This window comes from Gossypium hirsutum, chromosome A03 (genome assembly GCF_007990345.1).
Source record: "Gossypium hirsutum isolate 1008001.06 chromosome A03, Gossypium_hirsutum_v2.1, whole genome shotgun sequence".
Taxonomy (NCBI): Eukaryota; Viridiplantae; Streptophyta; class Magnoliopsida; order Malvales; family Malvaceae; genus Gossypium; species Gossypium hirsutum.
This window is the reverse complement of record NC_053426.1, coordinates 58,278,907-58,288,392: the sequence shown is the minus strand read 5'-3', so window position 1 is coordinate 58,288,392 and position 9,486 is coordinate 58,278,907. Positions and strand designations below refer to the sequence as shown.

The window sequence follows — 9,486 nt, the reverse complement described above, 5'->3', positions numbered from 1 at the left end:
TTGATGCTTTGCTGGACAAGGATCCCAACGCTCACTTGGCAAATTTCTTAGAGTTTTGCGACACTTTAAAATCAATGGTGTTTCTGATGACACCATTCACCTTCGGTTATTCCCTTTTTCGTTGAGGAATAAGGCTAAACAATGGTTAACTTGTTACCACGAGGGTCAATCACACCTTGGGAACAAATGATCGAAAAGTTTCTATTAAAATATTTTTCGCCGGCTAAAATAGCCAAATTACGTAATGATATCTCCTCTTTTGTGCAGATGGATTTAGAAACACTCTACGATGCATGGGAGAGATACAAGGACCTTTTCTGAAGATGCCCTCATGATAGGTTACCACTCTGGCTACAGGTTCAAACGTTTTACAATGGCCTGAACCCTTCGAATCGGCAGATGATTGATGTAGCCGCTGGTGGAACTATAAATAATAAGAAACCTAAGGCAGCTTACGAATTTATTGAGGAGATGTCACTGAATAACTACCAGTGGCAAGTTATGATGACAAAGCAGATGAAAGCAGCCAGTGTTTTCAACCTCGACGTGGTTACTACACTATCTAACCAAGTCGAACTCTTAATGTAATATCCCGAATTAGGGCCTAATCGGAATAGTGGTTTCGTGACCATAAATCCGAGATAGAAATAATTATTTTATAATTATTTTTAGGTTTATGATATGATTGCATGATTGTGTGAAAATTTCGTGATGAAATTCTATGCCTAAAGTGCTTAAATTGAAAGTAGGGACTAAATCTTATGTTAGCAATAATTTAATCATAGCTCCATAGTAAGTGATTCCAAGCCCCGTTTTTAATGATTTTTACGATTTTGAGATCCCGGTAACTCGATAAAGCTTATGTTAGCAATAATTTAACCTAGGGTTATATTTGGAAAAATACCCATAGGTGAAATTTGTGTATTTTGATGTTTTATGATAGAATATGAAGTTTTAAATTATGTTAGACAACTTGTACTACTCGATTTAAGCAAAAACGAGTAAAAGAGCTTAATCGGTAAAAATACCTAATAGTCACAGTACATGTTAGAGTGAGAATTTGATGTTGCCATAGAAGAGAAAAGTGATCAGCATGTTGTAAAACATAAGAATAAGGAATAAATTTTAATCCCGAGCCTAGGGGCAAAAATGTAAATATGCAAAAGTTTAGGGGTAAAATTGTAATTTTGCCAAAATTTGAGTTAAGGATTAATTTGATAATGTGAGTATTAAATAAGCTAAATGTGTTATTTTAGATCAAGAAAGACGTGGAATCGACCTCAATCGAGGAAAAGAAAAGATTGTGGACTAAATTGCAAAATCTTTGTATTTTGGTACCAAGGTAAGTTCATGTGTAAATAATGTATCATAATGGTTATTTTTAAGTTATTGATGTTAATTATATGTTATGCTGAATTTTATTATGAAATGTATGCTTTGTGGTTAATTTCAAATAATATGTAAATTATGTGAACTACTTGTTAAATATAATTGTTACCGAGTATTGATTTCGGCATTCTACGGAAGACGGCAAAGATAAGTGTTCGAGGAAAAATCCCTTTGAACCTTAGGAATAGATTAGGATACAAGTGACATGTCACTAGGATGATTGAGCATCCGAACTCGTTGAGTTGAGTCCGAGTTCACTTATGGATGCGAATGTCCGAACTCGTTGAGTTGAGTCCGAGTTCGTGAGATGTAACTAGGCATCCGAACTCGTTGAGTTGAGTCCGAGTTCACTTATGGATGCGAACGCCTGAGCGAGTTGAGTTGAGTCCGAGTTCGCTTATGGGCGGGTTACATGATTGCTTGATTGCATATATGTCACTTATGTGCAAGTTATCCATGTATCCGAATTATATTCCGATGTGTTCAACGGGTAAAGTTCTACTCAATGGAGGAATATTCGAGATGTAAAGAGAAGTATTGGTGAGTGATGTGAAATGGTTATTTTGGAAAGGTATGTATTTAACCCTCGGGTTGAGTATTGATACAACCACGATAAGGTAATATGATGATGAAAAATGATAAAAAATGTGATATGTGTTTTAGTGATACATGCTAATGTTGATTGGTATGACTGTTTGTTATGTTACTTATTATTTGCATATGAACTTACTAAGCATTTATGCTTACTCCCTCCTTCTTACTCATTGTAGTTTTGGACAAGCCAGCTCAGGAGTCGGGATAGGTCGAAGGCTCAGTCACACTATCTGGAAGACTTTTGGTAATGGCTTGTAAATTTAAGTATGACATGTATAGCAATATACTTTTTTTGTGTAAATGATCTTATGGTATGGTGATGGAATGGTTGAGAAAATGCTTGATAATGATAAATTATGAAAATATTTAGTTTAGATTATATTTGATGTTAAGGAAAATTATTAAGATACTTAGTGTATAAAAACTCATAAAAGGGATGAAATTTGCCATAAACAGAATACTGCAGCAACACTGACGCAAGTTTAAAAATTTACTAAAATCATAGAAATTGAACTTGGTGATGGAATACATATCAAATTGAAGCTTATTATGTGTAGTTTCACATGAAACAAATGAAACAGGTAAAGGAATTATATGTTACAAGATATTTGAATTTTAGTGAATTAGGGTCATAGCAGTTTCTGAATCCCCTGTTCCAACTTTAGAAATTCACCATAAATTGTAAAGATATAATTAGGTAGTGCATTTTATATTCTCAGAATCCTTATTGAGTCTAGTTTCATTAGAAACAAACCTCATAGTCATATGGATTTTTTTACAGAGAGAAATGTGGTTCGTAGTAAACAGAGGTCAGACCAGTCATGTCCTAAAACAGGGGTAACTTTAACTAATAAACTGTACTAATTGGCCCATCAAAAAATTCTAGAAAAAAATTAGTAGATAGGTATATGAGTCTAGATTTATGGAAAATTTACGGATCTTGATTTCGAGTTTCGTAACTCGAGATATGATTTTTCTTGTCACTGTGATGCAAGTAGCTTAAAAGATGTGAATGTAGAAATAAATAATCCAAAGTTCTAAATATGTTAAATTAAGCTTAGTAACACCTCATACTCGACTCCGGCAACGGTCTCGGGCGTGGGGGCGTTACATTTAGTGGTATCAGAGCAGGTTTAGTCAGTTCTCAGAGTACGTGTTGTATGTACGGATTTTGCTATACATGCCATATGTATGAATTGTGATAGTGTGACGACTTCTGACCTTTTTAAATGATTTTTATATAGTAAATGGATCCCGATCCAGCTGTGGCAGATGAAGTAGAGAGTAATGCGCCAGCTCCGGCTGAAGGGGCAGCGCCGACTGAAAACCCACCTCCTACTGTTGGTCAGGGAGGAGGAGAAAGGGATCAGGAAGCCTTTCTCCAAATGATGAGTGCATGGTACTCTGAGTTCGTTCGTACGAACCCAAATGTACGACCTCCCCCACCTCCCCCAATTCCTCAACCTGTACCCTCGATGCCTCAAGGTATGGATATGATAAAATTTCACAGAACCCCCGTTGACAGAATTCGTAAACAAGGGGTTGAAGAATTTAGAGCAAATATTGATGATGATGCAGAGAAAGCAGAGTTCTGGCTTGAAAATTCTATCCGGGTATTTGATGAATTATCTTGTACACCTGAAGAATGTTTGAAATGTGCTACATCTTTGTTGAGAGATTCAACCTATAATTGGTGGAAGACTTTGATTTCGGTGGTACCGAAAGAGAGGGTAACCTGGGAATTCTTTCAAGAAGAGTTTCGAAAGAAATATATTAGTGAAAGGTTTATTGATCAGAAATGTAAAGAGTTTCTTGAGCTGAAGCAAGGTAATATGACAGTCTCAGAATATGAAAGAGAGTTTGTTCGATTGAGTAAGTATGCCAGGGAATATGTTCCTACAGAAGCCAAGATGTGCCGACGATTTGAAGACGGGCTCAACGAAGACATTAAATATTTGTCGGGATCCTTGAACTAAAAGAAATGGTAGTACTGGTTGATCGAGCTTGCAAGGCTAAAGAACTACTTAAAGAAAAGAAAAAGGTAGAGGCTGAGACTAGAAATTGGAAGAAAAGACCGATGAGTAGTTCATTTTCACAGCAACCTAGAAAGTCAAGGAATATGAATCCTCGTTCCCAAGCTTCAGCTGGACAATCATATGGGAATTATAAGAAGCAAAATGTGGGTCCTAAATCTCAGAATACTTCTGCAGCCAGTGTAGGGAACTCGAGATTTGTTAAACCCGAGTGCCAGCGATGTGGTAGAAATCATTTTGGTCCGTGCAGAGCAAATGAATGTTTTCGATGTGGTTCTCCGGATCATTTTATTAGAGACTGCCCAGAGAGAGCTGAGAAAGAAAAATTTCAGAATGTAAAAGCTAGTGGTGCAGACTCGAGGGGAAGGTATCCGAGAAAAGTTGGAAGTGAAACAAGCAGTAAGAATGTAGCCAGGGATGCACCAGTTAGACCTGAAGGAAGGGCTCCGGCTAGAACTTATGCTATTAAAGCGCGTGAAGATGCTTCCTCACCTGATGTGATTACCGGTACATTTTCTCTCTATAATGTTAATGTTATTGCTTTGATTGATCCCGGTTCTACTCATTCATATGTGTGCATGAAATTGGTGTCTAGTATGAATATACCTGTTGAGAACACAGAATTTATGATTAGAGTGTCGAATCCGTTAGGCAAATGTGTGACTATTGATAAAGTATGTAAGAAATGTCCTTTAATGATTCGGGATCATTACTTTCCGGCTGACTTGATGTTGTTGCCGTTTGACGAGTTTGATGTTATTTTGGGTATGGATTGGTTGACATTGCATGATGCTAAAATAAATTGCAAAGAAAAGGTTATAGAATTAAAGTGTGAAAATGGTGAAACTCTGCGGGTTGAATCAGATAAATCAGAGGCATTGCCTAGTGTGATTTCTTCAATGTCGACTCAAAGATATCTGAGAAAGGGTTATGAAGCTTATTTGGCGTATGTAATTAATACAAAAGAAGTTGAAAAGAAAGTTGAATCAGTGCCGGTTGTGTGTGAATTTGCGGACGTATTTCCAGAAGAATTGCCGGGTTTGCCTCCAGTCAGGGAAGTAGAATTTGGTATTGATTTGATACCGGGAACAGCTCCGATTTCGATTGCTCCGTATAGAATGGCACCAGCAGAGTTGAAGGAATTAAAGTCGCAGTTGCAAGAGTTGACTGATAAAGGTTTTGTAAGACCGAGTTTTTCACCTTGGGGTGCTCCCGTGTTATTTGTGAAAAAGAAGGATGGTTCTATGAGGTTGTGTGTTGATTATCGGCAGTTAAACAAGGTGACAATCAAAAACTAGTATCCGTTGCCAAGAATTGATGATTTGTTTGATCAGCTAAAAGGAGCGACATGGTTTTCAAAGATTGACTTGAGATATGGGTATTACCAACTGCGGGTAAAGGAGTCGGATGTGCCTAAAACTGCTTTTAGAACAAGGTACAGTCATTATGAATTTTTAGTTATGCCATTCGGGTTGACAAATGCTCCTGCTGTGTTTATGGATTTAATGAATCGCATATTTCGGCCATACTTGGACAGATTTGTTGTGGTGTTTATAGATGATATTTTAATTTATTCAAAAGATGAGACAGAGCATGCTGAGCATTTGAGGATAGTTTTGCAAACTTTGAGAGATAAGCAGCTGTATGCTAAGTTTAGTAAAAGTGAATTTTGGCTCCGGGAAGTTGGATTTTTGGGTCATATTGTTTCAGGTGATGGTATACGGGTTGATCCTAGTAAAATTTCAGCCATTGTTGATTGGAAACCACCGAAAAACGTAACTGAAGTTAGAAGTTTCTTGGGGCTAGCTGGGTATTATCGGCGGTTTGTAAATGGATTTTCTATAATTGCTGCTCCTATGACTAGACTACTCCGAAAGGATGTTAAATTTGAATGGACGGAAGAATGTCAACAGAGTTTTGAAGAATTGAAAAAGTTATTAACTGAAGCACCAGTGTTGGTACAACCCGAATTAGGTAAAGAATTTGTGGTGTATAGTCATGCTTCTCTAAATGGTTTGGGGTGTGTACTCATGCAAGAAGGAAAAGTGGTGGCTTATGCTTCGAGGCAGTTAAAACCTCATGAGAGGAATTATCCTACTCACGATTTGGAATTGGCTGCAGTGGTGTTTGCTTTGAAGATTTGGTGACATTATTTGTATGGTGAAAAGTGCCGAGTATATACCGATCACAAAAGTCTTAAATACTTGATGTCACAAAAAGACTTGAATTTGAGACAGCGAAGATGGTTGGAGTTATTGAAAGATTATGAGCTTGTTATTGATTATCATCCGGGAAAAGCGAATGTGGTTGCCGATGCTTTAAGTAGAAAGTTGTTGTTTGCTTTGAGAGTTATGAACACTCAGTTGAAAATGTCAGATGACGGTTCGATTCTAGCAGAGTTAAGAGCAAGACCGATGTTTTTACAAGAGATTTCTGAAACTCAGAAAAATGATCAAGATTTGCTAGCCAAAAGAAAACAGTGTGAAGCTGATATGGGATCAGATTTCAGAATTGGTTCTGATGGGTGCTTAATGTTTAAAGATCGGATTTGTGTACCGAAGAATGAGGAATTGATTCAAAAGATCCTACAGGAAGCACATAGTGGTTATTTCTCGATTCATCCGGGTAGTACGAAAATGTATAATGACTTGAAGAAAATGTATTGGTGGAATGGAATGAAAAGAGATATATCAGAGTTTGTGTCCAAATGCTTAATTTGTCAACAGGTGAAAGCTGAACACCAAGTACCTTCAGGATTACTCCAGCCTATTATGGTTCCTGAATGGAAATGGGATCGGATTACTATGGATTTTGTTTCAGGATTGCCATTGACTTCGGGAAAGAAAGATGCCATCTGGGTAATAGTTGACAGATTAACTAAGTCGGCTCATTTTATCTCGGTACGTACGGATTATTCTCTTAACAAGTTGGCTGAACTGTATATTAGAGAAATTGTTAGATTACACGGAATACCATTATCGATTATTTCAGATAGAGATCCAAGGTTTACCTCGCGATTTTGGCAAAAGTTGCAAGACGCGTTAGGTACGAAGTTAAATTTCAGTACTGCTTTTCATCCACAAACTGATGGACAATCAGAAAGAATAATTCAGATTCTTGAAGATATGCTTAGATGTTGTGTATTGGAATTTCAAGGAAGTTGGGAAAGATATTTACCGTTGGTGGAATTTGCTTACAATAATAGTTATCAGACGAGCTTGAAAATGGCACCTTATGAAGCATTATATGGTCGTAAGTGTCGAACGCCATTGTATTGGACTGAACTCAAGGAAAATCAGATTTATGGAGTTGATCTAATAAAAGAAACTGAAGAAAAAGTGAAGATAATTCGAGATTGTTTGAAAGCTGCTTCAGATAGACAGAAATCTTATGCAGACCTAAAGCGAAAGGACATTGAATTTCAAGTTGGTGATAAAGTATTTTTAAAGGTGACTCCGTGGAAGAAAGTCCTTAGATTTGGACGGAAGGGCAAATTAAGTCCACGTTTTGTTGGGCCGTATGAAGTAATTGAAAAGTTGGACCGGTAGCATATCGGCTAGCATTACCACCTGAATTAGAGAAGATTCATGATGTGTTCCACGTATCTATGTTACGTCGGTATCGTTCGGATCCTTCACATGTAGTTTCACCGACAGAAATTGAACTACAACCAGATATGACCTACGAAGAAGAACCGATTAAGATTTTAGCTCGAGAGGTCAAACAACTAAGGAATAAAAATGTTGCACTTGTGAAGGTGTTGTGGCAAAGGCATGGAGTAGAAGAAGCTACATGGGAATCCGAAGAAACTATGAGAAATCAATACCCACATCTGTTTACCGGTAAGATTTTCGAGGACGAAAATCCTTAAAGGGGGGAGAGTTGTAATATCCCGAATTAGGGCCTAATCGGAATAGTGGTTTCGTGACCATAAATTTGAGATAGAAATAATTATTTTATAATTATTTTTAGGTTTATGATATGATTGCATGATTGTGTCAAAATTTCGTGATGAAATTCTATGCCTAAAGTGCTTAAATTGAAAGTAGGGACTAAATCGAATAAGTTGCAAAACTTGCATTCTAGAAGTTTTTAGTATGAAATTGTTTTGGAATATTAATGAGGAGGTCTTAAATAGCAATTTGACCAATTTTAAGTTCATGGACAAAATTAGGACATGGAAGGAATTTTTGGAAAGTTTAGTAGTAAGGGTATTTTGGTCATTTAGTTATTAAAATGAATTAAAAACAAAATTAAAAGCCAATTTTTGTCCATCTTCTTCATTAGGCCGAAATTTCAAGGGTTCTCCATAGCTAGGGTTTGTTTCAAGCTTCCAAGCTCCATAGTAAGTGATTCCAAGCCCCGTTTTTAATGATTTTTACGATTTTGAGATCCCGGTAACTCGATAAAGCTTATGTTAGCAATAATTTAACCTAGGGTTTATATTTGGAAAAATACCCATAGGTGAAATTTATGTATTTTGATGTTTTATGATAGAATATGAAGTTTTAAATTATGTTAGACAACTTGTACTACTCGATTTTAAGCAAAAAGGAGTAAAAGGGCTTAATCGGTAAAAATACCTAATAGTCACAAGTACATGTTAGAGTGAGAATTTGATGTTGCCATAGAAGAGAAAAATGATAAGCATGTTGTAAAACATAAGAATAAGGAATAAATTTTAATCCCGAGCCTAGGGGCAAAAATGTAAATATGCAAAAGTTTAGAGGTAAAATTGTAATTTTGCCAAAATTTGAGTTAAGGATTAATTTGATAATGTGAGTATAAAATAAGCTAAATGTGTTATTTTAGATCACGAAAGACGTGGAATCGACCTCAATCGAGGAAAAGAAAAGATTGTGGACTAAATTGCAAAATCTTTGCATTTTGGTACCAAGGTAAGTTCATGTGTAAATAATGTATCATAATGGTTATTTTTAAGTTATTGATGTTAATTATATGTTATGCTGAATTTTATTATGAAATGTATGCTTTGTGGTTAATTTCAAATAATATGTAAATTATGTGAACTACTTGTTAAATATAATTGTTACCGAGTATTGATTTCAGCCTTCTACGGAAGACGGCAAGGATAAGTGTTCGAGGAAAAATCTCGTTTGAACCTTAGGAATAGATTAGGATACAAGTGACATGTCACTAGGATGATTGAGCATCTGAACTCGTTGAGTTGAGTCCGAGTTCACTTATGGATGCGAATGTCCGAACTCGTTGAGTTGAGTCCGAGTTCGTGAGATGTAACTAGGCATCCGAACTCGTTGAGTTGAGTTCGAGTTCACTTATGGATGCGAACGCCTGAGCTCGTTGAGTTGAGTCCGAGTTCGCTTATGGGCGGGTTACATGATTGCCTGATTGCATATATGGCACTTATGTGCAAGTTATCCATGTATCCGAATTATATTCCGATGTGTTCAACGGGTAAAGTTCTACTCAATGGAGGAATATTCGAGAT

The 9,486-nt window shown here is 36.6% G+C and overlaps 1 non-coding gene across 1 annotated transcript; it reads right to left on the bottom strand.

Moving 5' to 3' along the window:
- Positions 1 to 234: 234 nt before the first annotated feature.
- LOC121227103 (small nucleolar RNA R71) lies at positions 235 to 341 on the bottom strand. Its single transcript, XR_005924755.1, has one exon. It is a non-coding gene; the product is annotated as a small nucleolar RNA R71 (small nucleolar RNA).
- Positions 342 to 9,486: the final 9,145 nt, after the last annotated feature.